Below are 27515 nucleotides of genomic sequence, written 5' to 3' on the forward strand. Positions count from 1 at the left end.
AGTGGAAAGGGCCCGGGCTCTGGAGGCCGAGGTCGTGGGTTCGAATCCCGGCTCCGCCAACTGGCAGCTGTGCGACTCTGGGCAAGTCACTTCCCTTCTCTGGGCCTCAGTTACCTCATCTGTAAAATGGGGATGAAGATTGTGAGTCCCCCGGGGGACAACCTGATTGCCTTGTAACCTCCCTTGCGCTTAGAACAGTGCTTTGCACATAGTAAGGGCTTAATAAATGTCATCATTATTATCATTATTATTATTATTCTCTGAGCCTCAGTTCCCTCATCTGTAAAATGGGGATGGAGACTGTCAGCCCCCCCGTGGGACAACCTGATCACTTTGTATCCCCCCCCAGCGCTTAGAACAGTGCTTTGCAACACATGTATATATGTCTGTACATATTTCTTACTTTATTTATTTTACTTGTACATATCAAACAGTGCTTTGCAGCACCTGTATATATGTATATATGTCTGTACATATTTATTACTCTTTATTTTACTTGTACATATCTATTCTATTTATTTTATTTTGTTAGTATGTTTGGTTTTGTTCTCTGTCTCCCCCTTTTAATCAATCAATCGTATTTATTGAGCGCTTACTGTGTGCAGAGCACTGGGCTAAGCGCTTGGGAAGTACAAGTTGGCAACATAGAGAGACAGTCCCTACCCAACAGTGGGCTCACAGACTAAAAGGGGGAGACAGAGAACAAAACCAAACATACTAACAAAATAAAATAAATAGAATAGATATGTACAAGCAAAATAAATAAATACTTTAGACTATTAGACTTTGTCTAATAGATTTTAGACTGTGAGCCCATTGTTGGGTAGGGACTGTCTCTCTATGTTGCCATCTTGTACTTCCCAAGCGCTTAGTACAGTGCTCTGCACACAGTAAGTGCTCAGTAAATACGGTTGATTGATTGATAGTAAGTCCTTAATAAATGCCATCATAATTATTAGAACCCACGACCTCTGATTCCCAAGCCCGGGCTCTTTCCACTGAGCCCCCACGCTGACTTGATCTTAAAGGAGGGAAACGGAGGCAGTCTGACCTGGGGGAATGACACCGTTCGGTCTAAGAGAAGTAATAATAATAATAATAATGGTATTTGTTAAGCGTTTACTATGTGCAAAGCAAGTAGCCAGGAAAGCCAGGACCCACCGGGCACCCTTTGGAAAGTTAAATGATCTAGAAGAGAGCAAGGGACAGCCACACAGATGGTAATAATAATAATGGCATTTATTAAGTGCTTACTATGTGCAAAGCACTGCTCTAAGCGCTGGGGAGGTTACAAGGTGATCAGGTGGTCCCACGGGGAGCTCACAGGCTTCATCCCCATTTTACAGACGAGGGAACTGAAGCCCAGAGAAGTTCAGTGACTTGCCCAAGTCACACAGCTGACAGTTGGCGGAGTCGGGATTTGAACCCATGATCTCTGACTCCAAAACCCGGGCTCTTTCCACTGAGCCATAACAAGCCCAGGCCTGAAACCAGTGGCCTTCTGCCTGTGGATTTTGCCTAGAGACTGGCCAGGATTAGGAAATCCCAACTTGGGAATCATCTCGTTCTCGACTCCAAGCAGGCAAGAGTTAAACAGAAGACAGCGTGGCATGAACGCCGGGATCAGACATTTCCCAGGGATAAGGGGAGAAGCACTAGGGAATGCTAGGAAATACAACCAACTCGGCTCCCCCATTCCAATACCCGGCGTTTCGTTATCATTTAGGCAGAAAAGGGCCTGGCCCGAACTCCAGTTTCTAGATTCCACCCTCCCAAGCGCTTAGTACACCGCTCGGCACACGGTAAGCGCTTAATAAGCCTGATTGATCGATCTCTTGTTCGAAATGCTTTCAACCATTGCCATTTTTAGCCGATCAGAGCTCCAGATGGAAGGTCTCCCTGGTCAATAATTCTGCCGCAGGACTGGAAATACAACCCTGTTGGTTTTTCCTTAATGACTTGCTTCTCAAATATTGAAAATTGGCCTTCGCCTTGTTACTGGGGAAAACTACAGATACAGATCCCTCCCCTGTGCCTCTCAAAAGTATATATAACGTGTTAACTGCTGTTTTGGAGGGCTTGTGTTTATGTGGGACTGACTTTCTCTTAGTAGGGAGGTAACTGCAGAGTTTCTTTCAAAAGGCTGAATTTTGAGGAGTGAATAGACTGCATTCTCTGCCTCTCCCTTTTTGTTGAATCTTTAGAAATTGTATTTTTATTGACCCAAATGTTTCATATCATCCAATGTGAATTGGCCTTTTGGGGAAAACTGAATGCTCTATATGTTGCGAACTTGCACTTCCCAAGCACTTAGTACAGTGCTCTGCACACAGTAAAAGCTCAATAAATACGATTGATTGATTGATTGATTACAGTGCAGAGCACTGTACTAAGCGCTTGGGAAATACAAATTGACATCACATAGAGACAGTCCCTACCCAACAGTGGGCTCACAGTCTCAAAGGGGGAGACAGAGAACAGAACCAAACATACCAACAAAATAGAAATGTACAAGTAAAATAAATAAATAAATAGAGTAATATGTTTAGTCCTATGACTCCCTTCACTTTTTCTTACAAAGTGTTAAGTGTATTACTATGCTGCTTGGGTGCTATCCGTGAATTTTCTTAAAGAATTGTCTTTTTGAAATAATTATCGAGTGCAGAGAAAACTTTAAAACTTGATAAAACTAAATTTCAGGGGCAGAAAAACGGTGCCTGAGGTTTATAGTTTCAAAAGGCAAACACTTAAGCGTCAGAAACAAATTAATCCAGAACCTTGATTTTTTTTTTTATTTCTTTTAAATCCTGTACTTTAGTTTCTCGACGGGAGATTTGGCAGGGATTGCAATCCATAATGTTATTTCAACACTTACTCCATGGACACAGATCCTTAGATTAATGTTATGCTAATATTATTAAGACAGAAAAGAAAGCTGACTGGATGGAAATGTAGAGTTACGAAATTTTGTGTTTTGATTTCCCAGCACCAACAGGCCGTTTTCAGTGAATTACTTAAGCAAATCCTACTTTCATTTAAAGTTTTAATTAGTTACTCAGTGAGTTTAACACGGTATTGCTCATTGCCAACCCCATACTCTAATTATTAAACTTTATTGCTGCTTGAGCTTATTACTTTGCTCCCGACTGAAACTTACATTATTTGGAATTTATCTTTTGGAAAACAATGGTGATTGTCTTCGGAGTGTATTTAAGCTGGAGCCTGCAAAAACAACACATCAGGAAAGCAGATTAGACACCCATCAGGTTAAACCAAATTGACAACTCAACCTTGGCTGGGGTTATCCTTGAAACCACCATACACATGGACAAAAGCAGCACTAGTTTTTGTTTGTTTGCTTGTTTTTCCCTATGGCGATAATCCGCAGCTGGATAAAATCTTGTCTCAAAACTTTACTTTCGTTCCTAGTATTTTTGGCTCAAAGATGCCCAGATTGGCATCCCTTACATTTTCCTCCTTTTCTTGGCATTATCAGGGAAATCAGTCAGTCAATAGTATTAAGTGCTGATTGTGGGCACAGAACACTGTACTAAGTGCTTGGGAGAAGAGTAGAATTGGATTGTAATAGAATTACTAGATATTCGTGGACATGAAGGAAGGGAGAAGTTGCATTAGATATTAGGTTGACATTTAGTTCAGCTAGTTAGAGCGTGGAGTTAATAATGACAAGGTCCCGGGTTTAATCCCTTTAAGGGCCACTTTTTTTTTCCTCTAGACTGTAAACTCATTGTGAACAAGGAACTTGATTAGCACTCCGCAGTACTACACTCCCAATCACTCAATCAGTGGTATTTATTGATGATGATGGCATTTATTAAGCGCTTACTATGTGCAAAGCACTGTTCTGAGCGCTTACTACGTGCAAAGTACTGTACTAAGAGCTTGGGAGAGTGCACTACAACAGAATTAGAAGATATGTTTCCTACCCATAACGAGTTAACCGTCTAGAAGCACTTAGTACAGTGAGCTGTATGAGAAGCAGCATGGCTCAGTGGAAAGAGCACGGGTTTGGGAGTCAGAGATCATGGGTTCTAATCCCGGCTCTGCCACTTATCAGCTGTGTGACTTTGGGCAAGTCGCTTCTCTGTGCCTCAGTTACCTCATTTGGAAAATGGGGATTAAGACTCTGAGCCCCATGTAGGACAACCTGATTACCTTGTACCCCCACCCCCGAGTACTTAGAACAGTCCTTGGCACATAGTAAGCATTTAACAAATGCTATTATTATTATTATCTGCATGCAGTTAGCACTCAAATACCACTGATAGATTGTATTGAGCAGGCAAGATAGTATTCCCTATTCGGGCTCCTTGGTTTATCCCAGAATGCCGAAAGGGCAATGATTCAAAAAATGTTGCATTCATTTATGACCTGCTTTGTTAAATTAGAACATATAAGGAGGCTGGAATGGAAAACTGGTGTCTGGCTGCAGACCATGTAGCGGCATGGCCTAATGGGTAGAACATGGGACTGGGAGACAGAAGGCCTTGGGTTCTCATCCGGCCTTTGCCACCTGACTGCTGTGTATCCTTGGGCAAGTCACTTAACTTCTCTGTGCCTTAATTACCTCATCTGTTAAAAAAAAAAGGGGGATGGAGAGGGCTAACATTGTGAGCCCCATGAAGGATGTGGACTGTGTCTAATCTGTTTTGCTTATATCTTCCCCAGAGCTTAGAACAGTGCCTGGCACATAGTAAGCAATTAACAAATACCATTAAAAAAAAACCTCAGACCAGAGCCCATGAAGTTTTGTATTCCCTTTCAATGTGAAATGAGTGCTTAATTTTAAAGTCAAGTAATACCCTGCTCTGACTTAACCCACTCTCCCAAGCGTGGAACATTTGAACAGGGAAATGGACAGGTGTTCCGGGAATGGGTCTATTCTATTCTATTTATTTTATTTTGTTAGTATGTTTGGTTTTGTCTCCCCCTTTTAGACTGTGAGCCTACTGTTGGGTAGGGACTGTCTGTATATGTTGCCAATTTGTACTTCCCAAGCGCTTAGTACAGTGCTCTGCACACAGTAAGCGCTCAATAAATGCGATTGATGATGATGATGATAGGGGAAGTGTGATGATTAGTTAGTGGGACCCGTGTGATGTAAAAACTCATACAAGTCCAGTATCGCCCTCACAGACATCTTGTGTGTAATTGGGAGGTGGTGGAGAAGCAGGTGAGGCTCTGCCTGCCAGCTGCCCTCTGGTTGTTGTCCTCTTGCCAGGCCTGTGCCCACTTTAACCTGTGTGGGGCCTAAGGACTAAGGGAAAGGAGTCAAGAAAAGTGCAAAGATGTGCTTTTTTTTATGGGATTTGTTGGGATGAGAGCCCTGGGTTTCCCCTCCTAGGTCTGGCTCTATATGCATTTCTGGCTTCCTTCTCCTCCCTGACTGTCCGGATAGCGGAGACCAGTTGCTGGGAGCCTTGTACCTTATTAGAGAAGCAGCGTGGCTCAGTGAGAAAAGCATGGGTTTGGGAGTCAGAGGTCATGGGTCCTAATCCCGGCTCCACCACTTGTCAACTGTGTGATTTTTGTGCAAGTCACTTCACTTCTCTTTGCCTCAGTTACTTCATCTGTAAAATGGGGATTAAAAGTGTGAGCCTCACGTGGGACAACCTGACTACCTTGTAACCCCCCCAGTGCTTGGCACATAGTAAACGCTTAACAAATGCCATTATTTTTATTATTATTATTATTTCTGCAGTCTCAGGGAATCCTGAGAGGAATATGCTTCCCTTTCCTCCCACTCCTCCCAGGTGTTCTGTACAAGCCTCCTGTTTCCTCTTCCCAGAGCTCGCCCTCCCTAAGAGTTCCACAGGTGTGAATAGAGGGAAGAAAAATAAATATCTGAGTCCCTTGTGCCACACCCCCACCACCCCCATCCCATAAAAAAATCAATGAGAAAATAAGATTAAAAAATGAAGTGCGAATTGACGGGCAGAGGGGCAGGGAAGAGAAGAAAACCTTAAATCAAGCAATGAGTAGAATTGATTTAGCCCTGACTGTGTGAAGGGTACTTGTTATCAAGTGCTTGGCAGAGTATAATAGAATAAGTAGATGTGATCTCCACCATCAAGGAGCTTACAGTCTTTGGGATAAATCTCAGGACTCTGGAAATACCCAGGAGAAAAGGATCAATTAATCATTTATTGAGTGCTTACCGTGTTCAGAGCTCTGTATTAAGCACTTGGGAGAGTAGAATATAACAGGGTTGGTAGACATATTCCCTGCCCACAAGAAGCTTACAGTTTAAAGGGGGAACACACAAAAGAAAGGAATTGGGGTCACCAAGAAAAATAAAAGGGAAAGATCGGGAAGCAAAAGATGGGGAGAGAAGCCATCTGAAGGACAAGAAACAGGGGAGCATAAAAATTTGAAAGTACATGTAAAGGAATGAACTGATAGGTGGAGGAGCAAAGTGAGCGGGGATGTTTGGAGGTGTTCGGTGGAGTGAATAGTCGAGTTTCTCAATTTCAAAATCTTTCAGAAATTTTCACTTTATATTTTTGGCAAATTCCCCTTTTTATTTTTGTTGAAGACGTGGTTTGTAAGTTCCTGAATCTTTTTCCCAGGGGAACAGCAAACTCATGAGGTGCAGAATTCTGTTTTTCTTATGTTTCTTTTTAAGAACAATCTTCTGAAGTTCCGTTCTGGCTCAAAGCATTATTATTTGTGATGGGAGAGGCTGAGCCGGGCCCTTAGTTTCTCTGTCAACAGATGATATTGGAGACAGCATTAGGGGTCACTTTCCAGATGGCCTTTTGTGCTGTTGGAAAGCAGTATTTTTCAAGTTATGTTTTCTTGCCCTCTGCTTTGTGATTTTTTTTTCTTTATAAACTTATTGGGCTACCTGGGATGTGGAAATCAGGTGGAGACCTGTATGGTGGGGAGGGAAGCCGTCAAGCTGATCGTTAGCTAGATGGTGTGCGTCTGTTTCATGTTGAAATAACCAGCTCAGCTGTTCCTTAGAATGGAGACCGAGAAGGGGGTGGCTGTTGGCCCTCCTGGTGAGTGCTACTCCAGAACAGGGTGGGGAAGTAGAGGATTGCTCACTTAAAGAGCAACAGGGAAGATGGCCTAGCATTCCTAAAGGGCTTAACCAGGCTCCCAGAGGTGTTAGCTAAGGGTTGAGAAGCAGTGTGGCCCAGCAGAAGGAGCACAGGCTTGGAAGTCTGAGAATGTGGGTTCTAATCCTGGTTCTGCTGAACGACCTTGGGTAAAATCACTTAACTTCTCTGTGCCTTATCTGTAAAACTCAGTGCCTGTTCCCTTTCGTACTTAGGTTGTGAACCTCATATGGGACAGGGACTGTGTCCAAATGTGATTGATTGACCACTTTGATTATCTTGTAACTAGCCTAGTGCTTAGTAATAATAATAATAATGGCATTTATTAAGCACTTACTATGTGCAAAGCACTGTTCAAAGTGCTGGGGAGGTGATCAGGGTGTCCCACGCAGGGCTCACAGTCTTCATCCCCATTTTACAGATGAGGGAACTGAGGCCCAGAGAAGTTAAGTGCCTTGCCCAAAGTCACACAGCTGACAATTTCGGAGTCGGGATTTGAACCCATGACTTCTGACTCCAAAGCCCGGGCTCTTTCCACTGACCCACACTGCTTCTCTAGTACAGTGCTTGGAACATATTAAGAGCTTAACAAAATATCATTATCATCATCATCATCATTATTATCATTACTCCAACAGGAAAGGGCAAGTAGGTTGAGTCCCTTACTAGTCCGATCCCTTTTCCTAAAAGTGATGACCACATTGGTCACTCCGGCTAGCCCCTATGTCTAGGGGCTTCGGGTGCAACTTGAAGCTTTTTGTAAGTTGGGCCGCCTGTGGTGACTGCAGGGTTTCTAAATACCGTCATTATGAAGTGGCATGGCATAGCGGATAGAATCTGGGCCTGGCTTCACTTCTCTGGGCCTCAGTTCCCTCATCTGTGTAATGGGGATTGATACTGTTAGCCCCACTTGGGCAGGGACTGTGTCCAACCCGATTTGCTCGTATCCACTCCGGCGCTTAATACAGTGCCTGGCACACAGTAAACGCTTAACAAAAGCCACAGTTATTATTATTCTCCACGCCCCACTTTGTGTTCTTCATCCGAGTCTTCCTGAAGCTTCAACGCTCCTCTTTTGACGGTCCCTTCTGCTCTTCCTCCTACCCACGGAGGATTTTTAGAGGCCAGGTGGCAGGGACCACTTCTATGACATCACAGTGTTGTGGTGGCCACACCTTCTTTGACAACTCAGACTCCCCAATCCCCGAAGCCTCTTCCCCCAGCTTCATCCATGCCCCCTCCCTTGGGCCCCACTGCCCAGTCTAGACTGTAACCTCACAGTGGTCAAGGGACACGCCTACCAACTTTGTTATATCGTGCTCTCCCAAGCGCTTAGCACAGTGATCTGCAACTGTAAGTGCTCAATAAATGCCATTGATCGTTTGGGGCCTGAACAGAAGCCTTCCACTGGCTGAATCTCTAGACTGTGAGCCCACTGTTGGGTAGGGACTGTGTCTATATGTTGCCAACTTGTACTTTCCAAGCGCTTAGTACAGTGCTCTGCACACAGTAAGCGCTCAATAAATACGATTGATTGATTGAATCAGAGTGCCTCGTGCCAGACCCTAGCCAGATGGACCCCGCTACCATGTCTGTGTCATCGCCTCGTTTGTCTGTCTAGCACTGCGGTTACATAAACCAGTTTGATCTTGCGAGCAAGCCTTAGGAAACCGAAGAAATTCATAAGTAAACAGTAAGAAATAGCATTATTATCCAGGAGTTTGTGCAGTAGTTTAAATACCAAACTTTACCCTTGCTGTAAGTATACAGTGTAAATTTGACTGGTTTTTGAGATTTAATCCAACCGTTGGTTGCCTTTTAAAACACTGGATGGTTTTTCTTCCTTTTCTAAGTTGTTTTGTGTCTCTAGTAAGAAAATGTGCTTGTTGTGGGCAGGGAATGTGTCTCTTTGTTGTTTTACTCTCCCTGGCGCTTAGTACAGTGCTTTGCAAGCAGTAAGCGCTCAATAAATATGGTTGAATGAATTAATGAATAAAATCCATAATCCAAGGCATTCAAAAAAAGAGAAAATTTATTTTTTTTAAGTCCAAGTGGAGAAATTGAAATCCTGAAACTTACATCTGCCCCAAATTATTTTACATTTTTGTGAAGACTACTGGGAATGTGGAAGAGGGGAAATTAAACTATTAAGTTGTTGAAACACAGGCTTTTATCGGAATTTATCTTGCACGTGAGCTGTTTTTCCATGATCTTGGAGGATTTGCAAAAAAGGGCTTAATGATACGCTGTCTGCATTTGAAGCTTCAGTTTCACCGTTGGCTTTTCTTAAAGTTTTTAACCTCTAGGGTTAACAGGTTTGGTCTTCTAAGGAGCTCCTGGAAAGTCAGGTGTCCTGCACATCAGAACAAGGACTGTGATTGTAAATTGTGGGGAAATGAAACTGATGTTTCCCTTAGTTCCTTCATGTGAACTTTAAAGTCGGGATGCTAGTTGCCATAGTGATTCTTTCCCCAACCCCATCCCCCCCTTTATTTACCTGCGCTGTGTAATGTGTTTGAAGTTCGACTTAAGGACTGACGGAAGGTCATATGATTGGGCTTGTTTATTTGCAGTTCCATGACCATTTTAAAACTTTTTTAAGAGGCCAGAGGGGCTGCCCCCTGGGGAAGGTACATAAAGAATAAGTAGGAATGGGCTCTTGCCTTCAGTAGCTTCCATTTTTCCATGAAATGCACATATTTTACTGTGAACCTGCATGCGTGTTCTGTTTTATTTTTAATGGTATTAAGCATTTACTATGTGCCAGGCACTCTACTAAACATTAGGATAGATATAAGATAATCAGGTTGGACACAGTCCGTCTCCCACATGGGGCTCACGGTCTTAATCCCCATTTTACAGATGTGGTAACTGAGGCACAGAGAAGTTAAGTGACTTGCCTAAGGTAACACAGCAGACAAGTGGCAGCTGGGATTAGAACCCAGGTCCTCTGTCTCTCATGCCCATGCTCTTTCCACTAGGCCACGTTGCTTCCCTCAATCTCCTTTTCATTTTTGTTCAGCAAATCCATCAGTACTACTGATTAGAAGCAGCTTGGCTCAGTGGAAAGAGCACGGGCTTTGGAGTCAGAGGTCATGGGTTCGAATCCCGGCTCCACCACATGTCTGCTTTGTGATCTTGGGCAAGTCACTTAACTTCTCTGAGCCTCAGTTACCTCATCTGTAAAATGGGGATTAAGACTGTGAGCCCCACGTGGGACAACCTGATCATCTTGTATCCCCCCAGCGCTTAGAACAGTGCTTTGCACATAGTAAGCGTTTAACAAATGCCGCCATCATCATCATACTGATTGAGCACCTCCTGTTTGCAGAACACTGTACTGAGTGTTAGGAAAGTACGATAGGGTAGGAAGACATGATCCCTGCTCTCTATGAGTTTATAGTCTAGTGGGAAAGCAACAAAATGAATTAGAAAAGAGGAAGAAGAAAATGTAGTAGAAAGAGTGCTTGTGGGAAACTGGAGGACCCAGATTCGCATCCTGATTTTGCAACTGACTGTAGGTACCTCTCTGTACCTCAGTTTACTCATCTGTAAAATGGAAATTATAATACCTGTGTTAAGCCTACCCAACAGGGTTGTTGTGAGGACAGACAGGAGATAAGTATTGTGAGACCACTTTGGGAATAAAAATGCTATAACTGTTCAAAGTACGTATAGGTAAGTAAGCACTTAAATAGAGCGACTGGCAATATGGAGGCATGTGCACATTCAAATTTAGAATAAGGAAAAGAGATGAAACTAAAAATGGGAAAATTGCCCAGTGGTGTTTTTCTGTTCTGGTGGTAGAGGTAAAGACCCCTAACCGATCAATCAATCAGTGATATTAATTGGAAATCCCCACCCCCCCACCAACCCCAAACCACTTATGTACCTATCTTTAAATAATATAATTATAAACGATTTATATTAATGTCTGCCTCCCCATCTAGACTGAAAGCTCATTTTGGGGAGGGACTGTGTCTGCCAGCTCCCTTGAATTGTACTCTCCCAGGTGCTTAGTAGAGTATTCTGCACATAGTAAGCTCTCAATAAATACCATTGATTGGTTGATTTATTGACTCTCTATAGAGTGCAAAACACTGTACTAAAGTTTGGAAGAGTACAGCAGAAGCAGAACACACATTCTCTGCCCTGAAGAGGTTTCCAGTCTAATGGGAGGAACCAGTCAGATTAAGGTGATTTACGAACAGTAGGAGCAAGTGGGAACATGAGGAGGGATGAGACTAGAACAGGTAGGAATATGGATGTCAAAACGAGAGCTGAATAAATAATTGAATATTCTAATATACGTAAACTTGGAGGCTGGGCATAAAGTACGGAAATGCTAAGGATAGCCTTGGGTTTGACACGCCTTGCTTTGTTAGAAATTAATTGGTGTGTTTAGCAAGGGCTGTTTCATTAGCCATTAGATAAGTAGGGCAGTAATTGGCTTTCTGTAATGCTCAGTTCTCAAGCATCTGGGCGGAGTTAGGAGTATTGAATCCTGCCCTAAATTCTTCCCAGGTCTTTATGCCTTCAGACTCAGGATTCAACCTCGCTAAGATCCAGTTTACCAATCTGAAAAATTGGGAATAGTCTTCCCCACAAACGTGTTGTAAGTCAGAGTGGACTCTGAGATCCTCAAGTGGAAGGGCTGTGGTGGTGTAGCAGTAACGTCATGGACTATAAGGTAAGGTTTTTCTACATAGTACACATACGATGCGAATATATGGAGTTCTCCCAGAATGCATGTTTTTACTATGCATCTGAGATTATGTGTAATGGCAAAATCAGACGGCAATTCTCCAAATTCATGTCTGTCTAGAAACACCACATCAAAGTGTTCCCTCCTCCCCACCCCCCAAAAAAAATTGTTGTGTGCATGGTGTCAGACATGGGGGTAGTAGGATATGAGTTTTCCTTGAATCAATCAATAGTATTTATTGAGCACTTACTATGTGCAGATCACTCTACTAATCACCTGGGAAAGTACAGTTCAACAGAGTTGGTAGACATAGTCCCTGCCCTCAAAGAGTTGACCATCCAGGGCAGGAGACAGACATGAATATAAATAAATTTGGCAATAGCACAACCCTGGCGTTATCGATGAAGACCTGGGTCTCCTTGGGATTCATTTATAAAGAGAATTCCAGAATGACAATTTATGTTGTCATGATGGTATTTTCAAATATTTAAGTAGAAATATGCTACTAAAAAGCTTCAATAAAGCTTTGCATTTTCTGTAACTTGTTATTGCATATTTATGGTGACTGTCAATCAGTCAATGATATATTGAATGCTTATTGCATGCAGAGCACTGTACTAAGTACTTGGGAAAGTACAGTATAATAGAGTTGGTAGACCCTATCTCTACCCACTTAAAATGTCATTCAATTGTATTTCATTCATTCAATCGTATTTATTGAGCGCTTACTGTGTGCGGAGCACTGTACTACTAATAATAATGATGGCATTTGTTAAGTGCTTAATATGTGCAAAGCACTGTTCTAAGCGCTGGGGGATACAGGGTGATCAGGTTGGCCCATGTGGGGCTCACAGTCTTCATCCCCATTTTACAGATGAGAGAACTGAGGCACAGAGAAGTGAAGTTACTTGCCCAAAATCACACAGCTGACAAGTGGCGGAGCCGGGATTAGAACCCATGACCTCTGACTCCCAAACCCGTGCTCTTTCCACTGAGCCACACTGCTTCTCTAAGCGTGAACTAAGGGCTTGGGAAGTACAAGTCGGCAACATATAGAGACGGTCCCTACCCAACAATGGGCTCACAGTCTAGAAGGGGGAGACAGAAAACAAAACATGTAGGCATGTTTATTGAGCGCTTACTGTGTGCCGAGCACTGTGCTGAGTAACGTTAAGTTTGAGGTGTCTGTGAGATGTCCAGATAAAGAGATCTCCAAATAGGGATGTCCTGAAGGCAGGAGGTAATATGAGACTGCTGAGAAGGAGAGAGGTCAGGGCTTGAGGGGTAGATTTGGGATTAATCTGTATAGAGAATGGTAGTTGAAGTCGTAGGAGTGAATGAGTTTTCCAAGGAAGTGGGAACTGTATGGATACAGCTTAAATTAGACAAACCACAAAAATAGCGTCTCGGCATTTCAACTTCTAGTGTTAAAATAGCGCGTCTGTTACCTTTCCAGTAATTCACAGCAGAGGAGGTGGTTGCCGTCTAGGTTTGGTTGGAAGGTCAAGACGTTTCTTGGAATTCAAGGGAAATAATTGTAATATGGCTGCATGTGGAACTTTTCTTTCTGCAAAGAGTACCCCAGTTATATTGTAGCTGCAGATAAATTGCTTTGGAAAAGATGAAGGGTCTGAGACACATTTTTCACATTGTGTTTTAAGTATTAAACGAAATTTTTACCCTTAAGTTCTAGAAAAAGTTTTGTAGAGAGACATTCCTAAGGTCAATTATTAATAAGCTAAAGTAGAAAGTGCCCCAGATAAAAATTATTGGTTGGAGTGTATTAGGTTATTAAATCAGTGATATTTATGGAGTGCCTACTATCCATGCTATCCACATTGAAGAGGCAGCGTGTCTTAGTGGAAAGAGCACGGTCTTGGGAGTCAGAGATCATGGGTTCTAATCCCTACTCTGCCACTTGTCAGCTGTGTGACTTCAGGCAAGGCAATTAACTTCTCTGTGCTTTAGTTACCTCATCTGTAAAATGAGAATTAAGACTGTGAGCCCCAAGTGGGACAACCTGATTACCTTGTGTCTACCCCAGCGCTTAGAACCGTGCGTGGCACATAGTAAGCGCTTAACAAATGCCATCATTATTATTATTATTATCACTGTATGCGTAGCACTGTATTATGCATTGGAGAATACAATAAAGGCTAAACAAGGCTGATCCCTGAATCTCAGTGGATTCAGAATTTAAAATAGAGGCTTCGATGTGGGAGATGGGCACATAGTGAAGGATTTAATTCTAAATAATAATAATTGTGATATTTTAAGCGCTTACTATTGGGGAAACAGCGTGGCTGAGTGGAAAGAGCACGGGCTTTGGCGTCAGAGGTCATGGGTTGAAATCCCAGCTCCTCTACTTGTCAGCTGTGTGACTTTGGGCAAGTCACTTAACTTCTCTGTGCGTCAGTTACCTCATCTGTAAAGTGGGTATTAAGAGTGTGAGCCCCACGTGGGACAACCTGATCACCTTGTAACCGCCCCAACGCTTAGAACAGTGCTTTGCACGTAACAAGCGCTTAATAAATGCCATTATTATTATTATTATTATTACCAAGCACTGTTCTAAGCAATGGGATAAATACAAGATAATCGACTTGGACAGAGTCCCAGTCCCACATGGAGCACATAGTCTCAATCCCCATATTATAGATGAGAAAACTGAAGCACAGGGAAGGTAAATGACTTGTCAAAGGTCATGCAGCAGATATGTGGCGTGGTTGGGATTTGAACCCACATCCTCTGGCTCCAAGGCCTATGCTGTTTCCCCTAGACCACACCAAGTGAGCATTCAACAAGAAATTAGGAGAAACTGGAGGCCTCTAGCAGCTACTGTTCATAGGGAAATCACATCTTCAGCAGTTTTAAGTGCCATCTTCGAAGGGAATTATCGGGGAGTTAAAGCTGGTTTTTACGTTTGTACACCGATACATCATCAATCGTATTTATTGAGCGCTTACTGTGTGCAGAGCACTGTACTAAGCGCTTATACTTGTAGCTCAATCTCTAGACTATAAACTCTGAAGCCCAGAGAAGAGAAGCCACTTGGCCTAGTGGAAAGAGCTCAGGCCTGGCAGTCAGAGGACCTGGGTTCTTATCCCGGCATTGCTAACCTCTTGGGCAAGTCACTTAACTTCTCTGTGCCACAGTTTCCTCAACTGCAAAATAAGGATTAAATACCTTTTCTCCTTCCTACTTAGACTGTGATCCCAGGGCAGGACAGGGACTGTGTTAAGTCGGACACCTACCCCAGCGCTTAGAGCAATGTGTAAATAGTAAGTGCTTAATAAATATCATAAAAAGAAGTCAACACAATGACACCAGATATCATGGTTGAAGGAGCCACTGATAGGTAGTCATAGTAATAGTATGAGAAGCAGTGTGGGTAGTGGCTAGAGCATGGGCCTGAAAGTTAGGAGGTCATGGGTTCTAATCCTGGCTTCACCACTTGTCTGCATGGGACCTTGGGCAACTCACTTAAATTCTTCATGCCTCAGTTACCTCATCTGTAAATTGGGGATTGACTGTTTCCAACCTAAGTAGGTTGTTCCTGCCCCAGTGCTTTGAACAGTGCTTGACACAGTATGCGCTTAACAAATATTATTATTATTATTATTATTAGCCAGAGTCTTTGGCATTGCAGTTTGTTTTTTTCTATCCTCAGAATGGTAATGTGTGGATTGGTATGTGTCCTAACTCAGCCACCTGACCCTTGAAATTGTAGTTTGAATTTAACAGTCTCCCATGGGGTCACTGACTCTTCTACACACCATTTGGCAATTCCCCCGGCAAGAATAGGAAAAACTGTGCATTTATCATCCATTGACTCCCCTTCTTCAGTTGTGGAACTAAGAATCCTGAGGTCATTTTTTAAAAATGGTATTTAAGTGCTTTCTTTGAGCCAGTATTAAGCACTGGGTTAGATACAAGCAAATCAGGTTGGGCACAGTCCATGTCCCACCTGGGACTTCCAGACTTCATCTCCATTTTACAGATGAGGAAACTGAGGTACAAAGAAGTTGTCACTTGTCCAAGGTCACACAACAGACATGTGCCAGAGTAGCAGTTTATACATAATCCCTGCCCATAAATGAGGTTACAGTCTAAAGAAGACCAATGTGGTGTAGTTGGAAGAGATCATCCTGAAACGTTTGACCACTTTCCTTTGAAATTCCTAACCACCAGGAGGAGGGAGAAAGGGAGAGTTTGTTTTGTACTCTCCCAAGTGCTTAATATAGTAAGCGCTCAATAAATACCTCCATTTGAAGAGCTCCTGAGGCTAGCGAGCCACTTTTGATGATAGAGTAATTTGTTGAGATCAAGCCATTTCGAAGGTCTGAAAGAAATTGTCATAACTGAAGTCAAGATAAGAAATAGATGTAATTGGAATTTTTTTAATGGTATTTAAATGCTTACTACGTGCCAGGCACTGAACTGAACACTGAGGTAGATAATAATAATAATAATGGCATTTATTAAGCGCTTACTATGTGGAAAGCACTGTTCTAAGCGCTGGGGAGGTTACAAGGTGATCAGGTTGTCCCAGGGGGTAGATAGAAGCGAATCAGGTTGGACACAGTCTGTGTTCCACATGGGGCCCACAACCTTAATCCCCATTTTACAGGTTAGGTTACTGAGGCACAGAGAAGTTGCGTGACTTGCCCAAAGTCACACACAGGACTAGTGGCAGAGCTGGCACTAAAACCGGAGTCCTCTGGCTCCCAGGCCTGTGTTCTTCCCACTGGGCCACGCTGCTTCTTGGCCAAGCTGCCTTCTGCTCCTTGGGAGATTGGAAAGAGGAGGAAAGGAATAGAGTGAAGTCTTGTCCATTCATTCCCGAATGTTTTCTTTTTTCAAAATGCAAGTTTCGTTGGTTTTCTGGGTTGTTAGTGACTCATGCAGGCATGACTGTAAGAACCCGAGGAAGGTTGTATAATTAAAGGACGGGGGAAACTTACTAATTCTTACTTTTCTAATCAGCACACCCCGTAATTGTCCTTTAAAACAAATCACCAGAAATGATGGTGGTTCCAACCCATTCCTGCTCAGGAAAAAAAAAAAAAAAATCACATCAGAGCCTTCCAGTGTGGTTTTATAAAGACAAAGACTGCATTGCGTTTGCAAAACAGACTTCCACGCTGTTGACCATGGCAGGATTGGAGGTGATTGGTTTTGAAAAGCAAAGGCTAATTATTCTTAACAAAGAACATTTATATGAGAGGGTTCCTTTCACTGGCTTGTTTTTCCATCAGACTCTGCATCCATTTCCCCAGTGCCCCCATCAAGACTGAGATTTCATGAAATGCATCTGAAAGAGGAAGCACTTTCTATCAGGGCAATCGTTGGCCCCACCCCTGGAAAATGGAAAGTCTTGAATAGCCTCTAATGGCACAGAGAAGTGGGGTCTTTAAAAAGCAATCCAGATCCATTGTTGCGGTTGACAGTGCAAATGAGGAAGGAGGGATTGAAGAATGTCCGGGGAACTGAAGAAATAGTGGGAGATGACCAAGTTCGTATTTGGCAAAGAAAATGGAAAATGAAATATGAATTTGAAATGACTTTTTTGGTTAGCACACCATAATACTTTAATTGTGCTGGGAATGAATGAATAGTCCTATGTGGAACAAAAAAAATGACTGAATACGATGGACTGAAAGAAGTTTTCGTGTGCATGTATATAGTTTATAAAAGACCCGAGTGGGTGACTGAAGCTGTAAACCAGATGTTAATTCTATCGCTATGGAATTTAATTTAATGCATTATCAATAGTGGGGGATATTAATATTGATAAGCTGTGGCTTTTTCAGACCAGGAAAAATAAAACAGCTGAAGACCCCTAGGGAAAAACACTGTCCCAGGTTCTCTGATGTTTAACTTTGGGGACTAAGAATAATAGTAATAATAATAATGGTATTTAAGTGCTTAGTGTGTGCTGAGCACTGTTCTAATTGCTGGGGTAGATTCAATAATGATGGCATTTGTCAAGTGCTTACTATGAGTTCTAAGTGCTGCGGGGATACAAGGTGATCAGGTTGTCCCACGTGGGGCTTACAGTCTTAATCCCCATTTTACAGATGAGGTAACTGAGGCACAGAGAAGTTAAGTGGCTTGCCTAAGGTCACACAGCAGACAATTTGGGGAGCCAGGATTAGAACCCACGACCTCTGACTCCCCAGCGGGGCTCTTGCCACTGAGCCACGCTGCTTCTCATGCAGTCTTGCCAGAGAGGTGATAAGGGTGAAGCAGCATGGCCTGGTGGATAGAGCATGAGGCTGGGAGTCAGAAGGACTTGGGTTCTAATTCCGCCTCCACATTTGTCTGCTGTGTGACCATGGGCAGGTCACCTTATCTGTAAAAGGGGCATTGAGACTGTGAACCATGCCCAACCTGATTAGCTTGTATCTACCCCAGCACTTAGTACAGTGCCTGGCATCTAGTATATTCGTAACAAATTTGATATTTTTTTTATTTAAAAAAAGAAGGAGGGGGTGGTTTTGGACAGTGGATCCCAGCATTCATCCCCATGGCCCAGGGGAGGGACTTGTGCTACCAGCTCCATAGCAGGCTGGAGAGGAGAAGGTGTGGAAAGACTGTGAACCTGTTGTTGGGTAGGGCCGTCGCTATATGTTGCCAACTTGTACTTCCCAAGCGCTTAGTACAGTGCTCTGCACACAGTAAGTGCTCAATAAATGCAATTGAATGAATGAATGGGCCTATTAGATACTTCTCAGAAGGTGGCAGCCCTCCAATCAATCAATTAGTCAATAGTATTTGAGCACTTACTGTGTGCAGAGCACTGTACTAAGCACTTGGGAGGGAACAAGAACCAGCGTGGCTCAGTGGAAAGAGCACGGGCTTGGGAGTCAGAGGTCATGAGTTCTAATCCCGGCTCCGCCACATGTCTGTTGTGTGACCTTGGGCAAGTCACTTCACTTCTCTGTGCCTCAGTTACCTTATCTGTAAAATGGGGATTAAGATGTGAGCCCCACATGGGACAACCTGATCAGCTTGTGTCCCCCAGCACTTAGAACAGTGCTTCGCGCATAGTAAGCGCTCAATAAATGCCATTATTATTACTACAATATAACAGATTTTGTAGACACATTCCCTACTCTGGGCCTTGTCCTTCCTTCCATACAGAAACTGTGAGCCTTTGTGCATTTTGTGTATCTAGATCTATTTAGACCGAAAACGTGTTTTTTCAATTCTTGTATTGTACCCACCCAAGCACTTAATACTGTGCTATACACACAGTGGATGCTTAATAAAAAGCATCGATTTAGTGATAGTGAAATGTGATGGATCATTAGCCTTGCATTCCAAACTCAGTTTATTAGGTGGTTTCTTAAACTGTGGAAGAGAACCTACAGAATGCTTGTGGTTTGTTAAGAAATCACTTATGGTAAAGGATCGCAAACTAGAGACTTCATTCTTCTTTATCGAGTAAATAATCTCTCAAGGAGAGGTTTGCTAGAGTTACAGCCCATTTTGGGGGGAGCGGTTTAATTTGGAGCTTTGTGAACATTTGCAGAAGGTTTAATGACTCTTCTTTTAGTGTTTGTTATTCTTTTGCCTCTCATTAATTTCTGTGCTCTAGCTTGATGGGTTTTCTGGAGTCATTCCTATACAAGTTCTACCTCTGTATTTGTTACCTACTGGAAAGAGCACGGGCCTGGGAATCAGGGGACCTGGATTCTAATAATAATGATAATAATAATAATAATGATTATTAGAAGCATTTATTAAGTGCTTCCTATGTTGCAAAGCACTGTTCCAAGCGCTGGGGAGGATGCAAGGTGATCAGGTTGTCCTGCGTGGAGCTCACAGTCTTAATTCCCGTTTTACAGATGAGGGAACTGAGGCATAGAGAAGTTAAGTGACTTGCCCAAAGTCACACAGCTGTCAAGTAAGTGGCAGAGCTGGGATTTGAACCCATGACCTCTGACTCCAAAGCCCAGGCTCTTTCCACTGAGCCACACTGCTTCTGTAATGATGAGAAGGAGCGGCAAGAGAGGAGTAGGGGGAGAGGACTGTGACAGAAAAAGCGGGGTTGGAAAGGGCTACTAGGAGAAGCGGGTGGTCCCCAGGTCCCAGGCAACCGAGCGGTCGAGGAGGATTATAATAATAATGATAATAACAATGATGGCATTTATTAAGTGCTTACTATGTGCAAAGCTCTGTTCTAAGCACTGGAGGAGATACAAGGCAATCAGGTTGTCCCGTGGGGGGCTCCCAGTCTACATCCCCGTTTTCCAGAAGAGGGAACTGAGGCCCAGAGAAGTGAAGTGACTTGCCCAAAGTCTCACAGCTGACAAGTGGCGGAGCCGGGATTTGAACCCATGGCCTCTGACTCCAAAGCCCAGGATCTTCCCTCTGAGATGGAGTAGGCAAGCAGCCCCCTCCTTCCTCTCCCCCGCCTTACCTCCTTCCCCTCCCCACGGCACCTGTATATATGTATATATATTTGTACGATCGACACCCTGTTCTCCCTATCCTTCCTCTTGATTAACTACTTTGGTGTTTCTTCATTTTCATTTTCTTTCTCTTGATTTCCCCTCTCTCCCCCACCCCACAAAAAATCTCCTTTTTTAAATCTCAATTTGGGGACCAGAATTTTTCCTGAGGGTATGTATCATCAAACAACTTATAGTATTTAGTAATTGTTTACTGTTATGGCGAACACTATTCTAAGCATGTAAGACTGTTCAACACAATTAATAGAATTAGTTCTAGCTGGGGGAGACAGACACTAAAATTACAGCTAGAAGGGTGCAATAAATTTAAGGATATTTATGTAAGTGTTGTGGTGGAGTAGAAGTCGGGTGAGTACTTAAGTGCTTAGTAGGTGAGGATTCGAGTGAATAAGCGATGCAATAATGGGAAAAATAAGAGTGAGGAGATGAGAGATTTATCTTCCTGGAAGACATATGATTTGAGAAGAGTTTTGAAGTTGGGGAGGGAAGTAGTAGTTTGCCTGATATGAAGAGAGAAAGAGTTCCAGACAAGAGGGAGGACGTGAGCAGGAGGCCAGTGGTGTTTGAGCGAGAGAGAGGAGATAGATACACAGTGAGTAGGTTGGTATTAGAGGAGTCAACTGTGGGGGCTGGATTTTAGTGGGAGAAGAGTGACTATAAATCGGGGGGAGAAAACGGATTGAGTGCTCTGCAGCTGATAGTCTGAAGTTTCCGTTTGATGTGAAGACTTGGACAGAATGATCGATCAATCCATTGTATTTATTGAGTGCTTACTCTGTGCAGAACACTGTTCTAAGTGCTTGGGAGAGTACAGTACAATAGAGTTGATGCGCAAGATCCTTGCCCTCAAGAAGCTTCCGAGTGGGTCTGAGAGATGGGGAGGATGAGGATATGGATGGGAAAGGCATGAGCGCTGAGAGGATTTGGGAGAGAAGACCAGGAGTTCAGTTTTGGATAAGTTGAAGTGCTCGAGGGACATCAGGGTCAAGCTATCCTGGAGCAGGAAGAGATGTGAGATTGCAGAGGAGGAGGGAAGCTGGGATTAGCGGGTAGATTTAGGAATCATTTATGTAATGGTTATAGTTCATTCATTCCGTTGTATTTATTGAGCGCTTCCTATGGGCAGAGCATTGTGCTATGTGCTTGGGAGAGTACAATGTAACAATAAATAGACATATTCCCCGCCCACTGGCTCAATGCCAGTGATCATGCAGATCAGGTTGGTCCTCCCCCATTTCCACAAGCTGAGTGGGGCAATTGGCTTAAATGACTTAGCCATAGAAAAGACTGTGAGCCCATTGTTGGGTAGGGACCGTCTCTATACGTTGCCAACTTGTACTTCCCAAGGGCTTAGTACAGTGCTCTGCACACAGTAAGTGCTCAATAAATAATAATAATAATAATGGAATTTATTAAGCACTTACTATGTGCAAAGCACTGTTCTAAGCGCTGTGGAGGTTACAGGGTGATCAGGTTGTCCCATGGGGGGCTCACAGTCTCAATCCCCATTTGACAGATGAGGTAACTGAGGCCCAGAGAAGTTAAGTGACTTGCCCAAAGTCACACAGCTGACAATTGGCGGAGCCGGGATTTGAACCCCTGACCTCTGACTCCAAAGCCCGTGCTCTTTACAATAAGCCAAACTGCTTCTCGTATTCAGTAAATACGATTGAATGAATGACTGAATGAAAAGACTGTTAGTTTTTCCTTCAAGACATCCAGATATCTCTGGATAGTGCTTTTTTCCCCCTCGGTTATGGTACTCCAAGCAAGTACTTGTAGTATAGTGCTCTGCACACAGTTCAGCTCTTAGTAAATACCATTGATGATGACGATGATGGGGTTTGGGATCAGGGTTACTGTACTCAGTAACAGAGTACTGAAGCAGCGTGGCGCAGTGGCAAGAGCTCGGGCTTTGGAGTCAGAGGTCATGGGTTCAAATCCCGGCTCCACCAATTATCAGCTGTATGACTTTGGGAAAGTCACTTCACTTCTCTGGGCCTCAGTTACCGCATCTGTAAAATGGGGATTAAGGCTGTGAGCCCCTCCCTCCATGGGACAACCTGATCACCTTGTAACCTCCCCTCCCCTTAGCACAGTGCTTTGCACATAATAAGCGCTTAATAAATGCCATCATATTATTATCGTATTATTACTGTACTCAGTTCTACCATCCCTTGCTTTCCCCCCTGGAAAAATAATAACAACAATGGTATTTAAGTGCTTACTATGTGCCAAGCACTGTTCTAAGCGCTGGGGGAGATATAAGGTAATCAGGTTGTCCCACATGGGGCTTACAGCCTTAATCCCCACTTTACAGATGAGGTAACCGAGGCACAGAGAAGTGAAGTGGCTTGCCCAAAGTCACACAGCTGGTAAATGGCAGAGCCGGGATTAGAACCCATGACCTCCGACTCCCTAGCCCGTGCTCTTTCCACTGAGCCACGCCGCTTCTCTAAAATGGGGCACACATGTCAACTTGAACAGGCCCTTTGCTCCCAAGCTGGAGTAGGAAGCAGTGGAGGCATGAGAGGTCACGCCTGAATTAGCTCAGTTTTCCTCTTTAATAATAATAATAATTAATGGCATTTGTTAAGCGCTTACTGTGTGCAAAGCACTGTTCTAAGCATTGGAGAGGATACAAGGTGATCAGGTTGTCCCACTTGGTGCTCACAGTCTTCATCCCCATTATACAGAGGAGGGAACTGAGGCCCAGAGAGAGAAGTTGTGACTTGCCCAAAGTCACACAGCTGCCAATTGACGGAGCCGGAATTTGAACCCATGACCTCTGACTCCCAAGCCCGGGCTCATTCCATTGAGCCACACTGCTTCTACTTCAGAAGTGGTGGCTTGGAATATAACAATATGTAGTATTCGTTAAAAGCTCACTATGTGCCAATCAGCATACCAAGCGCTGGGTTAGATACCATGGGGCATATTCGCCGCCCCACATGAGGTTCAGGTTCACAATCTGAGAGAAAACAGGTGTTGAATCCCTATTTTACAGATGAGGAAACTGATGCACAGAGAACTGAATGACTTGCCCAAGGTCACGCGATAGGTGAGTGGCGGGACCAAGATTAGAACCTAGATCCTCCAGCTCCTAGGCCTGTGCCTTTTCCGCTAATCATGCAGCTTTCTGTACAGGCTTAGGTTTGGGCATAGGGAGAGAGGGAGAACTACTTAATGGATCAAATTTAGCAAGGCTTACTAGAATAAAGGTGCCTTTGACCCTCACAGGTGGTATCCTTGGGTCCCAGCCCATCTTGGGAAGGAGGAGCTCTTGGCCCGTTCCCGGTTGACGTCTGGGAATGCAGGCCTAGGATACCAGGAGACCCAGGGTTTATCCGAGTTCTTCGCTCTAAGCTCCTACCAACTCTACTGTTTTGTACTCTCCCGAACACTTAATACACTGCCTGATTGTGTGACATCAATCAATCAATCAATCGTATTTATTGAGCGCTTACTATGTGCAGAGCACTGTACTAAGCGCTTGGGAAGTACAAATTGGCAACACATAGAGACAGTCCCTACCCAACAGTGGGCTCTTGGTGAGTATCACAGGCATCGATGGACCAGTAAATACCTGGAAGGGTCAGAATCTTTCTTTGAGATGCAGTGTAGCATAGTGGATAGGGCAGAGGCCTAGGAGACAGAAGGTAACAGGTTCTAATCGCCGTTATTCCACTTGTCTGCTGTGTAACCTTGGGAAAGTCACTTCACTTCTCTGGGCGTCAGTTACCTCATCTATAAAATGGGGATTGAGACTGAGAATTCTATGTGGAATAGGGACCCTGTCCAACGCAATTATCTTGTATCTACCCCAGCGCTTAGTAGAGTGCTCGGCACTCTGCAAATACAATAATAATAATAATATGATGGCACAGTGTAAAATCCCAGGATGGGGGTAGCAAATTGGGTCTCAGTGGGGCTTCCCAGGGATTGACTCTTGCAACCAGCCGTGTTCTCTGACACCATCTCAACCTGCCTGGCCTTTATAATAATAATAATGATGGCATTTATTAAGCGCTAACTATGTGCAAAGCACTGTTCTAAGCGCTGGGGAGGTTACAGGGTGATCAGGTTGTCCCATGGGGGGCTCACAGTCTTAATCCCCATTTTGCAGATGAGGTAATTAAGGCACAGAGAAGTTGAGTTGCCCAATAATAATGATGGCATTTGTTAAGTGCTCACTATGTGCAAAGCACTGTTCTAAGCGGTGGGGAAGATACCAGGTGATGAGGTTGTCCCATGGGGGGCTCACAGTCTTAATCCCCATTTTGCAGATGAGGTAATTAAGGCACAGAGAAATTGAGTTGCCCAAATAATAATGATGGCGGCATTTGTTTAGCGCTCACTATGTGCAAAGCACTGTTCTAAGCGGTGGGGAAGATACCAGGTGATGAGGTTGTCCCATGGGGGGTTCACAGTCTTAATCCCCATTTTGCAGATGAGGTAGTTAAGGCACAGAGAAGTTGTGAGTTGCCCAAATAATAATGATGGCATTTGTTAAGTGCTCACTATGTGCAAAGCACTGTTCTAAGCGGTGGGGAAGATGCCAGGTGATGAGGTTGTCCCATGTGGGGTTCAGTCTTAATCCTCATTTTACAGATGGCATTTGTTAAGTGCTCACTATGTGCAAAGCACTGTTCTAAGCGGTGGGGAAGATGCCAGGTGATGAGGTTGTCCCATGTGGGGTTCAGTCTTAATCCTCATTTTACAGATGGGGTAACTGAGGTTCAGAGAAGTTAAGTGACTTACCCAAGGTCACACAGCTGACAATTGGCGGAGCCCGAATTTGAACCCATGACCTCTGACCCCGAAGCCCGTGCTCTTTCCACTAAGCCATGCTGATTCTCTTGTACATATTTACTATTCTATTTATTTTGTTAATGATGTGCGTCTAGCTTTATTTCTATGTACTGTGATGACTTGACACCTGTCCACATGTTTTGTTTTGTTGTCTGTCTCCCCCTTCTAGACTGCGAGCCCATTGTTGGGTAGGGACCGTCTCTATATGTTGCCAACCTGTACTTCCCAAGCGCTTAGTACAATGCTCTGCACACAGTAAGCGCTCAATAAATGCGATTGAATGAATGAATGGTACCATTCTGGAACCAGTTATGCACCCTCCCCTGCTCAATCCCATATACTGAGCGCAAAATGGAAGGAGTATTAGCTACACAACAGCGTGAGTTGCAACATAGCCTAGTGGCTAGACCATGGGCCTGAGAGTCAGGAGGACCTGGCTTCTAATTATGGGACAGAGAGAGACTGACATCCAAACAATCAGTGGTATTTATTGAGCACTTCCAGTGTACAGGGCATGGTACGATGCACTTAGATTCCAGTTCTCTCCTTCTCCAGCCCAGCCCGCACCCTCCGCTCCTCTGTCGCTAACCTCCTCACCGTGCCTCGTTCTCGCCTGTCCCACCGTCGACCCCCAGCCACGTCATCCCCCGGGCCTGGAATGCCCTCCCTCTGCCCAACCGCCAAGCTAGCTCTCTTCCTCCCTTCAAAGCCCTACTGAGAGCTCACCTCCTCCAGGAGGCCTTCCCAGACTGAGCCCCTTCCTTCCTCTCCCCCTCATCCCCCTCTCCATCCCCCCCATCTTACCTCCTTCCCTTCCCCACAGCACCTGTGTATATGTATATATGTTTGTACATATTTATTACTCTATTTATTTTACTTGCACATATCATCAATCGTATTTATTGAGCGCTTACTATGTGCAGAGCACTGTACTAAGCGCTTGCCTATTCTATTTATTTTATTTTGTTAGTATGTTTGGTTTTGTTCTCTGTCTCCCCCCTTTTAGACTGTGAGCCCACTGTTGGGTAGGGACTGTCTCTATATGTTGCCAACTTGTACTTCCCAAGCGTTTAGTACAGTGCTCTGCACACAGTAAGCGCTCAATAAATACGATTGATTGATTGGTAGACAGGATCCCTCCCCACAAGGTGTTTACAGCCTAGAGGAGGAGATAGACATTAAAATGTTAGAGAGGGGAATACTGAATAACTTCCAAGCCCCATGTAAGTACTGTAGCCTCCACCTTAAGCATCCTATTAAGTCCTGGGTTTGCCCCAGATCACCCTCTCCGTGAAAGGCAATTAACATCATAAATGTTCAAATTCCAGTGAGCAGCAGTGTAACCTAGTGGAGTCAGAGGACCTGGGTTCTAATTCCAGCCCAACCACCCGTCTGCTGTGTGACCTTGGGCATGTCACCAAACTCTGCTTCAGTCAGTTCCCTCATGTGCAAAATGGGGATTCACTACCTGTTCTCCCTCCTGCTTAGTCTGTGAGCCTCATGTGGACCTGATTAACTAACTTGTATTTCTTCCAGAGCTTTGTATAGTGCTTGGCATATAGTTAGTGCTTAACAGGTATTACTATTATTATTATAAAGCCTCATATATGATATGTGACCTGAAGTAAAACCGTCATTGTCCTTGTTTTCTCAAAATGGGCAGGTAAAAAGAGAATTGATTTGAGTAGATGAAATTTCCTTGAATTCGAAGCATGATAGGGAAAGTAGGTTAATTTTGGAGACAGCTAATGGTAAGCTTTGACTTTTGTTAATGTTCAGTGTTCTGTGGCATTCCTTGTGGGAAATAATTGAACATCAGCACATTAGAAATCCATTCAGTGTAGTTTGTTTTGAATGATTACAGAACTTATTACAGCGTTTATTTAAGTGCACTGTGATGAGCTAATTGACAGGAGATGCCATAATTTAGTCATTTAGCCAGACAAACAGTGCAGTAGGGGTAATTGTCTTTATAAAAGCATTGTTTGAGAAGTAGGGCATCCTGGGACAAGTTGAATGTGAGAAGGAGGCTGTAAAAATTTGCTATACTGCCCAAAGAAAACTATTTTAGGACTTAGTTCTGCTAATGCACAATGACTTTGCAAAACTATAGTGGTTCTTGTCTTTCTGCATTGTTTTTAAGTCCGCTGGCCTCTCTAAAGAAAAAAAATATGTGTTTGTGTCTGAACCAATACAGGAGGCGAAACATATGAGATAATTACTGTGCTTTGACAGCTGTATTTCTGAGAGTCTTTAGAGTGAGGTCTGGCCGACGGGATTTGGGCTCGGTGGCCACAGCAACTGTTCTTGGGAGGATCAGAGCTGTCCTGGTCATGTGTAAGGATGACCAAGCATGACGGGAGATAGGACATTTGTGGTAGAATCACCAGCGGCAATTCAGTCGAATTCAATTCAGTCAAATTTATTGAGGGC

General features: G+C 43.7%; 1 protein-coding gene across 4 annotated transcripts in view; it reads left to right on the forward strand.

Annotated features, from left to right (window-relative positions):
* SGMS1 (sphingomyelin synthase 1) overlaps nt 1-27515 on the forward strand; it is a 326914-nt gene that overhangs the window by 201775 nt on the left and 97624 nt on the right. Inside the window, exon 3 of one of the 4 annotated variants that reach the window (XM_038743560.1) lies at nt 11610-11775. The exons of the other annotated variants lie outside the window; for them this stretch is intronic. The gene's annotated coding sequence lies outside the window, so the exon portion shown is untranslated. The remainder of the gene's footprint in view (nt 1-11609; nt 11776-27515) is intronic. 4 annotated transcript variants of the gene reach the window in all.

Source organism: Tachyglossus aculeatus, chromosome 3 (assembly GCF_015852505.1).
Source record: "Tachyglossus aculeatus isolate mTacAcu1 chromosome 3, mTacAcu1.pri, whole genome shotgun sequence".
In the NCBI taxonomy this organism is placed as follows: Eukaryota; Metazoa; Chordata; class Mammalia; order Monotremata; family Tachyglossidae; genus Tachyglossus; species Tachyglossus aculeatus.